At 37.9% G+C, this 13,660-nt stretch overlaps 2 protein-coding genes across 5 annotated transcripts in view; one reads left to right on the plus strand and one right to left on the minus strand.

Moving 5' to 3' along the window:
* The window catches only part of BCL2A1 (BCL2 related protein A1), a 66,971-nt gene extending 65,777 nt beyond the window's left edge, over window positions 1-1,194 (minus strand). Inside the window, exon 1 of the mRNA XM_060157236.1 lies at window positions 971-1,194. The gene's annotated coding sequence lies outside the window, so the exon portion shown is untranslated. The remainder of the gene's footprint in view (window positions 1-970) is intronic.
* A 590-nt stretch (window positions 1,195-1,784) lies between these two features.
* The window catches only part of ZFAND6 (zinc finger AN1-type containing 6), a 75,167-nt gene continuing 63,291 nt past the window's right edge, over window positions 1,785-13,660 (plus strand). The window contains exons 1-2 of one of the 4 annotated variants that reach the window (XM_060157279.1): window positions 1,787-1,960; window positions 13,475-13,550. The gene's annotated coding sequence lies outside the window, so the exon portion shown is untranslated. Of the gene's footprint in view, window positions 1,961-13,474; window positions 13,551-13,660 lie in introns of all 4 variants that reach the window. The other 3 variants (XM_060157290.1, XM_060157272.1, XM_060157298.1) reach the window with 3 other exon arrangements.

The following is a 13,660-nucleotide window of genomic DNA, read 5'->3' on the forward strand; positions in this document are numbered from 1 at the left end:
TTATAGTTCTTGTTCTATAATGGCTTCCCATTTCCCACTAAGTAAAGTCAACTACTCAATTTGGCTTCGAAGATCTGTAAAATAATTGACCGTAACACCATCTCTAGTCTCCATTATAACCTGATCTCCAGTCCCCATTATCAGGGATGATGTCCTTGGGCAAAATCCTCTTTTGCTGCATTAGTCCATTGTTTGTATGTATGTTTTTAAAATTAAACTTGAATGCATTTTAAAACCACATTTTGAATACCTTTAGGTCCTGGGCAAGACCCTCCAGTTTACTACTGTCCCCCTTCTTTGGCTTACACTAGGTGTAACTTCACAGAACACTCCTTACCTTGCTCCTGAAGCATCTGTTTGACACCGCATAACATTTCACATTCTGTTCTTCAAACCCCCACACTGCATCTTCCAGCCTCTTTAGGAGAGCAGGAAAATGCTTCTTTTGGTTCCCAGCAGGCTGGGCCGTATGCACTCTTCAGTGCCAAAAACCAATGCCACCTTCTCCTTGAAAACTTCTTTCTGGCCCCTATCTCTCCTCTATAATTAACTGCTTCTTATCCCAAAGCCGTATTTCAAAACACCTTACCTTTACAGTCAGTCACCTCAAAATCTCTCCCCCCAGCGCCACCCGACTAGGGTGAGGATAGTGAGATACTTCAAGCTTAAAATTTAAAGGGGCACCAAAAAGCTCAGTAATCAAGATAAATAATATTTCAATTACTATATATTTTAAAAATTAAATTCATTCACTTTTTTTGGCGGGGCATGTGGGATCTTAGTTCTCCAACCAGGGATCGAACCCTCGCCCCCTGCATTGGAAGCGTGGAATCTTCACCACTGGACCGCCAGGGAAGTCCCTAATACTATATTTTCTTAAACATCAAAATTAGTTCCAAAAAAAAGATTCATGAACAAAACATCAAATATAAAATTAAAGAGGATCCTCAGGACTCGGTCCGCCTCCTACCTGCCGGCCCCATCCGAACCCCTCTTTCACGGTAGGACTGAATATCCTCGAACTCCGATCTTGTACTTCTTGAACTGCACGTGAGCCCGAAGGCCGAGAAACTGCGGGGGAGCCATTCTCATCACCCCACGCTCCAGCGTAGTAGCGCGGCCTGCTCCACTCAGCCGGGAAGCGGACACGCGCTTTTGGAAACGCTGGGAGTTGGGTGCCTGTGGGGGCGTGTGTATCGGTGCGTGTGCGTGTGCGTGTGCGTGTGTGTGTGTGGCACACGTGTGCACGTGCGCTTCTCTTCTTCCTTCTCTTTCCAAGCCATGGCTCAGGGCGGGGCAGAGTACTGCCTTCGAGTACGCACCCGGACCCTGGACTTTGCGCTTGCAAAGATGGAGTGGGGGCACGAGGTTGCACGTGGGGAGAGCTCGGAATTCCTCTTGCACAACTGGCAGGTGGAGCGCAACTCTTTCTGGCGCCTCAACCCGGGACAGGAACATGGGACACCCTTCGAGGTAGCAGAGGGACCTGAACCTACTGCCCCCGACCGCAAAACCCCTCGAAACGTCCTCCCGCCACCAGGAAGAGGAAGCCAGGGAGAGCGGAGGAAAGGACAGTGGAGGCGGAGAGGGCGGAGGAGCGTCTCCCCTCGCTCCGCCCCGCCTCTTCTCTGGGCCCTAGCCAATCGCTGCGCGCTCCGAGCCCTGGCCCCGCCCCTCACCACGGGCTCCGGCCTGCGGCTCCGCCCCGGCCGGTGATAATTAGGCTGCGGGCGGGGGGTGCCGCGTCAGCGTTAGGAGCCGGCCAATCTCGGAGCTCTCCACGGCGGTCGCGTCACAGGCCGAACAACCAAACAGAAAAGTTTAATAAACAGCAGGCGGAGGGGCTGGTGGCGGCGGCCGGGCCGGGGCGAGCGGGGTTTTGGTGGCCTCACCTGTCCCCATTCACCGGCGGCGACCGGCGGCGGCGGGCAGCGCGTCAGGCGGAGAGAGCCGCCGCCAGGTGAGGACCGCGGCCCACAGGGCCCTGGCGGCCCGGCGCCACCCCTCCCCCTCTCACTCCCTTCCCCCACTCGGTTGAGGCTGAGACGAGGCCCTCCCCCGGCTCTTCCCGGCCCGGGGGAGCCGGAAGCTGAGGGCGGCCGGTGGGCGCAGCAGGTGGTGGGCTGGCCGATCGCTCGCGGGCCCGGGCCGGGTGTTTGCTGAGGGGCGAGGGGATTCCCGGCCCCGGGGGCAGGGGCCGGGGCGCAGCGGGCCCCCTCGGGCGCGCGCCCGGCGTTCGCGGTCCGGGGCTTACCGCCGGGGGCGGGGGCTGGCGCGCAGAGGTCGGATTCCTACTCCCTGCGGGCCGCGGGGGCCGCTGCGCTCGCCGCTCGCAGCCGGTGCCAAGCAGTTGGCGGGTGAGGGGTCGGAGGGACCTCGGGCACCCTCGGGCGCGTCCCTGTCACCAGCCCCGGTCAAGTTCCCCGCCCCGCGGCTCCGAGCCTGAGTCCTTTTTGAAATGTTTTTCACCTGCCGTGTTTTCAAAAGCCGGCGAGGGGGAAAGTCTAGCAAGTCGGACTAGAAAAGGGGATTGGGGTCGGTCTCTTTTTCCTCTGCTTCTGTTTGGTGGACTCAGGATTTCTGAATTTTCCTCTCAAATAGTATTTTCAAGTTGCCGTCTAGCTACGTAAACAAGTACAGCAGAATATTGTGTTTGAAATAATTTTAACTTTACGTTGAAAGCTTGTGCTAAACCACACGATTAAGGTGCTCTGATGATGTATGTTCACAGCTAGAAGGTCGTTCAACATTGTGAAGAAGTTAAGGGCTCAGGGTTACACACAGACCATTTATGTTTAAAGTTGTTTGGCGGTAAAAACTGGTTAGTTTATAATGGTTTAATGCTCCGAGAAAGAGATTTAAAGTCCTCTTGCAGATCAAATTCGGAATGTGACTTTTTAATGTAAAATCCCGTACACTTTTAAGGTTAGTTATGTAATATTTATATTGCCAATTTTAGGACACTTGCCAAGTTTCCCGTAGTCTAGGGCTTCAGGGGAAAATGTTCTCTTTCTGCAAAATTCCCAAACAGATTGTCTTTTAACTTTTTTTCTTTAACGTTTTAAAACACATTTAATGAGACAGGGATCGCAAAGGTGTACAGGAGGAGTATTTAGGGGTTGTTGGATTATTATCTCGATTGTAGTGATAATTTCCTGTGAAATTATCACGACAGATCACATTTTACACTTTAAAGTGTGTGCACTTTATTGTATGTCACTTATACCTCCATAAAGCCCTTTTTTAAGAAGCCAAGTATTCAAAGTATATTTGATACCACAAGAGTATGAATACACACAGTGCGGTATAAAGAGATAAAATATAATAAAACTCCTGATTTGCACCCCCAAACCAATAACTGGAACATTACCAAAACTTGCATATGTTTATGAGTTTCTTACCTGTCTTATACCTCTGCCTCTTCTTACTGAGGTAATCATTTCAGTGTAGTGGATTTTGTTTACCATTCTGTTTCATTTTTTAGAAAGTTTCATCACATAACGTTTGTGTGCTCAGTGTGTTTAGTTTGCTTTTCTTTTGAGCTTTATAAAAGTAGTATGCGGCTGTAGTTCAGTCCTTTCATTGCTGTACAATATTGTGTTAATCTTCCATAACTCATGGGACTTCAGATTATGTTTTTGATTTTGTTTTGCTGTCAACAGCTGTGCTTTATGAACATTTGTTTCCTGGCTCCTGGTGCACAAGTGCCAGAGTTTCTTTAGAGTGAATGTAGATTTCATTGGGAAATTTTAGGTAGTCAGGAGTAAAAGAGATTGAAATACTAGAAATAAAATAAATGAAGAACTTTAGGATTCTCTTTTATGTTTTAATGGAAGATTCATATCCGTAGTGGTTGGTTCACAGTTTTTGAACATTTGCATGAGAACCCAGGATTCCTGTTGATCTGTATACAATGACTCTTTTCCTTGGAAATCCCGTGGTAAGAAGTCTGGCACTATTTGATACCTCCTTTTTCAGTGCAAAAGGTAAACATAGTAGGAAAAAACACTTGATTGGGTATAAAATAAATCACTCTGTGTTCCTCCTTCCCCCTTTGTAGTCTCTGGCAAATTACTTAAAACTTCTCTTGTGCCTTAGTATACTCATGTAAAAGAAACCTGTCCTAAGTTTATCCTTTCAGTTATGCAGACTTTAGTTAAGGGAAGCACATATCGAATGGCAGAGCCTTTAAGGAAAAGGATTAGGACCAAAGTGTATTCTCTGGAATTACATTGAGTGTGTCCTTGGGAACATTTTTGGAGAAAGGTGTGTGGTGAGTATTTACCAGGATATGTTAATCACACATTTAAGTACTTTTTATTTCCTTTGCCTCAGATTTGGGAGTGCTTTTATTTATCATGCAAACAGCAATGCAAAGACAAATTAGGGAGCAGTATTAACTTCCTGAAAACGGTGTGTAAGTAATATGAGGTTATGTATATCTTTGAATAAGCTGTTTTTTATTTAAAGGCATGAGAGATGGGGTGTGTGTGTGTTTTGAACAGGGTATGCAGCCTGCAGACAAATGTCAGGATGCTTTGTTTTGATAGGGCTATTTTATCGTGTTAAAAAAAACAACTCACTTTTGTATTTGATTATAAGGGCATTTTTTTTTCAAACTTTCAGAAAAGTTACAAAGAATAAATAATCATTAACATTTTGGCAGGTATACCCCCAGTCTTTCTGTTTTTCTGTATTCTTCATATCCTAAACAACTAAATGTTGAATTGTAAACAATACTAGACTGCTTCTATCTTCAAAACTTACCCCAAATATGATCCCTCTCAACATCTTTGTTGTACAAAAGATGGTGGTAGTAGTCACCTAACTGGTACCTTTTCTTCAATCTGTCCCCTACCGTCTACTTGCTTTTCCTGTGCAGAACAATCATTTAAATGTATAAATTAGATTATGTTATTCCCAGACTCAAAACCCTCCACAGCTTTTCAGTACACAAAATAAATTCAAACTTTTTTATACCCTAGACCAGCGATGTCCAATGGAAATATAGTAGGAGTTACAAATGCGAGCCACATAAGAAATTTAAAATTTTCTGATAGCTGCATTTACAAAAAAAAGGGAGAGAAACAGGTGAAATATTTTTTAACCGAAAAATATTATGATTCAACAAGTAATCAATATAAGAAATTATTAATGGGGTATTTTACTTACCTTTTTTCAGACTGTCTTCGCAATTCGTTGTGTATTTTCCACTTCAGGTACTTTTTAGGCTGGCCTTGCTTGTGGCTACAGATTGGATGGTGCTGCTCGAGACTATCAGGCCTGCCAGCTTCATACACTTATATCCTGCCACTCTCCCCTGACTCATGTACCCCCAGTAATACTGGTCTTTTTGGGGGTTCATGAGCATGCCAAGCTTAGTTCTTAAAATTGTTGTTCCTTCTGCCTGGAACACTCAGTCGTGTTTTGTTCAAAAGTCACTCCTTTTGAGATGCCTTCTCAGACCACTTTCCCTGACAACTCTGTTACCCTTCTTTATTTCCTTTTACAACCTAACATCTGAAATGATTTATTTGGTTATTGTCTGTATCCCCTGCTTGAATGTAAACTGTTGGGGGCCACAGGATTTCCTCATGTTTATCATTAGGTCCCCATATATTAAAAATATAATTTTTAAAAGGTGCATACCATTTCATCTTATGAAATACTGTAATTTAACTAGTCACCTGTTGTGTATAACGTGTTACTTTATCCCATTTTCACTATTATAATGTGGTAAAGAACATCTTAAGAGCTAAATCTTAGTATGTGTTTCTCATTCCTTTATGATTCAGCCTGTCTTAAAATTGCTTAAAGGATATGAACATTTTTTGTCTTTTCATAAATACTGACAAATCTTGTCTTAAAAGTTTGACTAACATTATAGTATGAAGTTGACCAAACCTGTGTAAAGTTTGACTGAAAATATGAGAGAATACACATTTCCTCCATATCTTTACCAAGAAATAGTATTTTCTTTCCTTCTTTTCCTTTCCATAAGATTTATTATTTATTTCTTAGATTAATTAATTATGATAATGAGTAGAGATATAGGTGTTGGACATCTAGTTTGTCTTTGGCTTATTTGGGGTGGTGTTTTATGTTTGCGATACCCTTTTTAGCCTTTTATATATTTAGGATAGCCACTGTTTGACACATACTGCAAACATTTTCCCTGGCTCTTCATTAGCCTTTCATTTGTTTATGATATATATTTTTTAATAATGTAGAAGAGTTTTTACCTTTTAAGAAGTTTAGGTTAATACTTTCCTTTTATATTTAGCTTCTACTTTCATATTTAATGGATTCTCCTACCCAGATAACTGTTTTCTTCTAGTTGTTTTGTGGTTTCATTTTTCATATCTATCTCTCTTCTGTTCATCCAGGATTTATTTTGACATAACATGTGAAGTGAAATAATTGTCCTTATTTTTCCTTAATAGTCAATCAGTTATTTCAGCCCCATTAAAGAAAACTTTTTCTTTTGTCTTCAAATAAAGCTACTTTTGTCATATACTAAATACATATATGTTTGGTTCTTTTTACCTTTTATTCTTTTTAGCTTTTATTCAGTATAAATCAGTGCACATGGTTTTAGTAACTGGGAGTAATAATGTGTTTTTATTTTGTTATTGTTAAGTCTTACCATCCCCCTTTTCCCCCCAAATTTTTGGTTGTTGCTTTGTTAGTCCTCGAGTTTTTTAGTTGATTCTTCAGTGTTGTTTTAGTTGATTCTTTAGGTTTTGAATTTTTAAATTAAAAAAATATTGTGTTATTTCTACACTTAATGTTTTATGTTGTATAATGAAAAGAATTTTAATGCCATTAAGTTTTCCTTTGAGCCTAGTTTTAGCTCTGTTCCTTAAAATTTGACAAGAAATATTTTTATTAAAATCCCTGCAGTTGCAGTTTTCATTCTTTAAACCATTGCTCCATGCTAGTTGGACATTGTGCTAAGTGCTGAGGATACAAGGATGAAAATGACACAGGGTCTTTGCTCTCATGGAGTTTACAGTCTGTTGGAAAAGCTAGGCTATTAACAAACCAATGAGTAAACAGTTTTCAGATTTTGACAAGTGCTGGGACGGAAAGAAATAGGGTGTGCTGATAGAGATTAGAAGGTGCTAGTTGGATGTCCTGAGATTATAATGTTTAAAGTTAGTGGTGATACTAAAGTGTGTTTGAGGAGTTTTCTTAGCTTCCCCAGTCTGTCAGAACATTAAAAAAATGACACACTGAACTTTTTCTGTAAAAGTTTTTTGTAAAAATTGCCTTGCAGACAGCTTCAAACTCCACCCTACCCCCTCCACCCCGTATCTTCCAGTTGGATTACTGCCTTAACGCTTGTCCTGTATAGAAAATTTGGAACTGTGATTCTGAGTTCTAAGATCAGGAAAGTGCTGGGGGAAGTTTCCCAAGTAAAGGGAACTGCTAGCACAAAGGGGACGAAAAGTACCTGGCTTGATTTAGGATTTGACCGAGATTGGAATGACTGGAGTTTACTGAGTGAAGAGAGTGGGACAGACTTTATTGCAAGACTTATTTCCAAGTGGTAAGGCTGCTTCCACTTCGCCGCCACCTTCCTATCCTATTTATATTCCATGATCCAAATCAGTCGCCTGCAAATAACTTTGTTTTGCTCCTTGATACTTTCTTTCATTATTTCTACTGTATTTTCACTTTTTCCCCATTCAGGATCTTTGCATATGCTGTCCCCGTTTGCTTAATTGTGATTTTCTTGATGAATTAATCCTTAATGCTGGCAAAAGAGGTTAAGTTCTTCTGTTGGCTATATTTAATCTTTTCACATTGGACACATTTGCTTTGTTTTAGCATCTTTTTCTTCTAAAGCTGTGCTTTCCAATCTGGTAGTTACTAGCCATTTGTGGCTGTTTATTATTAACTAAAGTTAAATAATATAAAAAATTCATATCCTCAGGCTTACTAGTCACGTTTCAGGTGCTCAGTAACCACATGTGACTAGTGGCTATTATAATGGACAGCAGAGATAAAGAGTCTTTTACAACGATGAAAATTTATCTTAATTTATAAATAATCATGTGGCTGATAGCTACGGTATTTTATTTAAGTTTAAGTAGCCACATCTGGCTATTGAAATATGGCAAGTCTGAGTTGAGATGTGCTGTAAGTATGAAATAAGAACTCGATTTCTAGCACAAAAAAGGGACAAGAGCTCAATTTTTAAATTATTGATTACTTATTGAAATAATTCATTACTTTTAAAAATGCTTTTACATGTTTTACATTAAATAAAATATTACATTCAATTTAACTTTATTGAAATGTTTTAGCGTGGCCACTAGAAAATGGAAAATAGTATGTGGCTCGCATTGTTTTTTTGCTGGACAGCACTGGTCTAACTCTAGACTGTAAGTTTCTACAATGGAGAGATAGTTCACCATGGCATCCACAGCAGCTAGTGGTTCCCAGCATATAGTAGGTGTTCAAAAAGTTTGATGGATGAATAAACTTTTCAATAGGTAGAGAATGCTCCCTATTCAACTTGTGCTTTTTAAAATTTTTGGTTTTCTTCATGACTAAAATTAAATATGTTTTCCTGTGACTTGAGAAGAGAAGCTTTTCTTTTGATAGCTATATAAAAATTATCCTTATGAAATAATTGCTACGCATCAATCGTCTTTTGGGTTTTTTGGGTTTTTCTGGGTTTTTTTCCCTGGCTTAGGCTGCTAAAGAAAGGGGAATTTAAAGTCTGCCAATCTGTTTTCTTTCATTTTTCTATATCTATTGTGTGTTATTTGGCACATGAAAATTTATGACTATTAAATCTAAATAATTGAGGATTATGAATGCTTTTTCCTTTACTTATACTTCGGTCTCAATACTATGATCTCTGTTCCTTTTTAATTTATTGGTAACCTGTTTATTCCTTTAGATTTAAAGCAATTTACTGTCTTATAAAAGACATCAGCTTGGTTTATGCTTTCTAATCTGTTTATTTTCTTAATGTTTCCTTTGTGTTTAGTATTTTGCTGAATGGGCCATCACAACCCTCCCTCTCTCCCCGATTCTCACCTTGTATTCTTTTCCCTTAACGAGTTAGAAGGTAGTCATCAGGAGTTGCAAACTCAAATACATACCTCACTTCTGTAGACACCATGTATTTGTCAGGGAAATATTTCTTAATTTTTTTCTTCCTCCGTTAGTTGGTGTTTTTCAGACTTTATCCTTAGTGACCCTAGTCATGTTTTTGCTAATGTCAGGGTGGTCCTTTCACCTACTACTGCCTTAACTACCTGTATTTATATTTTATATTATATATAAAGTATATTTTATATTATACCTGTAATTATATTTATATAGCACCCAGGGATACTACTGCCAAGGATTAATTTCTGTTGTAGGAAGAATAGTTTGAGCTATTCTCAGTGCTTAAAAATTCTGTGGAAGTTTTCACCCTGCTCTGTTTGTACCAAAAGTTGTTCCTAATAGTCTAGGTATTGATTCTTTATATGGGGTCTTTTTAATCAAAAGTGAAATGAGACCAAGTTGTTCAGTGGCTTGTGCTCTTCTAAATTGTTTTCAGTTGATAGGTTTGGGAAAACCTCTGAACTCCCACAAAGAATATACAATACGTCCTTTGAATACTTGATGTTCAAAAGGTGATATTGTCACATGCAATCTGGGAGCCTTGAAGCTTTTGCAGCCTCCCTGTTCCTATGAAGCAATATTGTTTTCAAATAATCTCAGTTGTGGTAATGCTTTCTTTTCATTTATTTTTGCTGTTGTTTTCTTCTACTATGGATTTAGGAGAGGAATAAAATACCCTTAATTTTAACCTGTAAGCCACCTAAAATGATATTTATCAACTTGAAGTTCTTTCAAGTAGGTCCTGGAGATCTTTGAACAATCTGGAATAGCTAAGTCTATATTTCTCTTTTCTGTTGGTTATAGATTGAGAGTGGTTTTGGTGTTAAATTAGTGTATGTTCTATGCGTTTGTTTTACACAGATAATTAACTTCAATGTGAAAATCTGGCGTTAGAACAAAGGTTCTTTTGGTTCCCATAACTGTCTACTAATTTTATGCTTGGCACATTTTAAGATTAAAATATTTGCCATCTTTTTTTCTATAACCCTGTAAAATTTTGGCCATCTAAAACTTGTTTTATGATTAACTCAAGTTCTATGCTGTAACTCAAATTATGTATTTTTTCTATTGTTTGTTCCTGTACCTCTTCTGCTTCCAGTGTCCTTTTGCAAGTGTTCACACAGTGGGAAGAAAACCTGAACTTGACTCGTGAAGTACTGGGCATTCACAGCCATGAATCCTTGCAAAGGATTTTGGGACTAGACCTCTGTGAATTGGCTCTTTCAATTTGTCCACTTAAAAGGCATAATAGATTATGCAGCTGTTTGGGCTTCTGCAGGGTATTACTCCATATTCATGTCTAGTTGCAATTATGTGAATTTTCAGTTTCTTACAAAGGCTTCTCTTTGTATTCAAAACAAGTTTGTTGGCTTTATGTTGTTCTAATATATGAATTTTCTTTGAGGAAAAATGCTTGAAAGGTTTTTAACTTAGAAAACTAAATTCAAATTTAAAATTATATAAACTTACTGAATATGTTTTAAGAAGGAGCTACGCTAATTTGCTTTAATTTTGAATGTGTTTTTATAAATCAGTCAATTTTTGGTAGAGCTTAGTATTATTTAAATGTCATTCAATCAGATAATGATTAATGTCAGAGTAGTAGTTAATGGGTCAAGCTCCTAAAAACACACAGTTCTAATTAAAATAAACATAATAAAATACAGCAAATTTAGTAATGTACAAAGTGACTGTAGGTCTTTTTTGTTGAAAAATCAGAATCTCTGTAGTAAAAATAACATTTAACATAACTTACTGTTTTAAGAGGTGTATGTATACCCTTCAGCTGTACCTTAGGGTTTCCATGCCACGTTAAAGTAATACTTAAGTAGGGTACAAAATAGTGTCCAACCATCTCTTAAAAAAATAATAATGATTTTTTAAAAAACCAGCTTAAACCATTCCAAACTTTATACCTGAACATGTTCATTAGAACAAGTTGCCTTCTCCTTTTATAGATATCCATTTGCAGTGGATAAGCATTATCCTTGCAAAAACGCGCAATGTCAGACCTGTAAATGTGGTAATATAGAAATAATGTTTCTGCCTCATTTTTCTTCAGTTTCAAATAGAATTATCAGTCTGATGTCACTGAAAATTTCATTCTATTCTTGTGATACTGAGAACATAAGTATCAGTGAATTTGATAGCTTAGAAATGAAATTTTTGCATTCAGTGTTTTAGTGCTATGTATTTTCACTTAAGATGTGGTTTTATGTTTAAGTCTTAGAGAAAAGACTGTTTTGTTCTTATTAGCAAAATTTTGCAATGGATTTTCTGTTGCCGTTTTAAAATTTTCATACAAAATGTGAACTGTATTGAAAAAGGAGTCTTTATAAAGCATAACTTCACCTTCAGGCTCTGTAAAAAATATCAAATAATTTAGCTTAAAAGCATTGTATTTTAAACAATTGGTTGCTGAACTGCAAATTAATGCTGCATCTGTGAGATTTTCATTTTTGTTACTTGGTTTATTTATTTTTTACCTAGACAAAAGAGTAAGCAAATAGTATGTGATGGGAAAACTGAAACATTACCTACTGTTCCTTTAAGAAACCAGCTTATCCAGGGGGTTTTAGAGTGTTTACCTAACCTGCTAGCAAGGAAAAGTTCTTTAAAATAATGGATATTAGCCGTATCCAATCACAATTATCAGTTTCACTAACAGGGAGGAGATTTTACTCTTCAGCCACTAAAATTGGAGAAGGTGGAGCTTGGTATTCAGGTTTGGTTGCTTTGGAGTACAGCTTCAAGTGAAGTTAATCTGAGGTGAAGCAAACAGAAAATTGTGGAGGTTTTGTTGGTAGGATTTTTGTTCTAATCTTTTAATGATCCTTTATTTTACACTTTTGCTCCTTTATGCTTCTGTGTATGTTAGGTTTTGTCATTGTTGCTATTTTCTGATGCAAACTGAACATTAAAATTAAGCAGGGAAGCAGAACAAAAGGGCTGTTTGGACAGGAAATAGGTGTTCAGAGAATCAAACTTGACTTTCTTTATCATTACTTTGAGTTCAGAATTTAAGTGTCATTAAAAAATACTTGAATAAAAATCATCTCCAGTAACAGGCTTTTCTCTTGGGTTGGATGTTTGAGGAATCATTTGTCAGTTTTTGTAAATGACATCTTGAGGAGGTCTATTTGATATGTCATTTTCCTTGAACTTAAAATGTTATTAAGTTGCTAAAAGATATATGTGGTAGGGTTAAGTTGGTCCTTTTTAAAGAATTGAAATGCCAGCTGTTTAATTTTTTTTTTTATCCCCCAGCATACCTCCCCTTTTTTAAAACTTCAGTATACTTTAAATCTAGCAATATTGTTGGCATTTTTAATATGCTTATAATTTTAGTTTTGTTTTTTAAAAGATCATGGATTCATTTTATATAGAACAAGGTAAAAACTTTCTCCTTCCTTCAAACTTCATTTCTTTCAAAGGTGGACGTAAAGTAATTGACACCCTTTTGAAACAGGAAATGGATGGATTTCTATTTTTCAGAGGTATAGGTAGACTACCAAAACTTAAAAAAAAGTATCTATGAATCTAGTGACATTTCTTACTTATGAAATAATTGTAGTATGTTTCAGTACCAGAAGTTTCCTTTAGAGGCTCATGTCTTTATATTGTTGCTCTTTGATCGCATAGAAATTAAGGTATAGAATAATTTGAATAATCAGTATACTTGTATTTGCTATGCTGCTTCTTCCAGATCATGTAAAAGTTTTTAAATTAATGCTTTTCTGCTCTATCTATTGCATAAGCAATACTATAGTAATAATAAAATCAAGAAAAGTCACCCAGATATCCACAAGATCATCATGAGGTGGTCTTATTTTTTTCCCCCTCTTCTATTCTGCACCTTACCATATTCTTTTATTTTCCCCCTCATTGTAAATAAAGGCAGTTTTATATTTTTTCGTTAAACTATATCATGTATTGTTAAAATTGTTTTCATTTCATTTGCTATATAATTCTCTTAGGTTAATGGGACCTTAATTTACCTAGTCTTTTACCTGTTTAGATTGTTCCTAATTTTTCACCATTTTAAACGGTATTGCGTTGAACAAACCTCTTTGTGTACATTTTAGAATACTTTCCTCTTTATTTCTTTCGGAAAAATCCCCTGGAGTGGGCTTACCTAGATCAAAGGATATAAACACTTCAGTAGCCAAATTGCCTTTCGAAAAGGTTATTCCAATTTATATTGCCACCAGAAGAATGTGCTTCAAAAATTTCTCTAATGGGTAGCCCCTGAAGTGTTCTCATTAAAGTGTGCCTCTGAAGCTCTCTGACTTGTTGATTAGTTTTTGCCTAAACGAATAGCCTATTTTAAATTGCATTTTCCAAGATGTAGATGGATCTAAATCCATTCTCTGGACATTAAGATCAGCTGAAGGAAATTGGGAGCATTTTTACCCACTTAAGTGAGTAATTATATCTTTGTTGGTTAATATTGTTATGTATTGCTTCATTTAAGTAGAGGGCTTAATGTTTTACATTGGCATTGTTGTTCCCGCCAGCTTTCCTCAGTACA

This window comes from Lagenorhynchus albirostris, chromosome 1 (genome assembly GCF_949774975.1).
Source record: "Lagenorhynchus albirostris chromosome 1, mLagAlb1.1, whole genome shotgun sequence".
Taxonomy (NCBI): Eukaryota; Metazoa; Chordata; class Mammalia; order Artiodactyla; family Delphinidae; genus Lagenorhynchus; species Lagenorhynchus albirostris.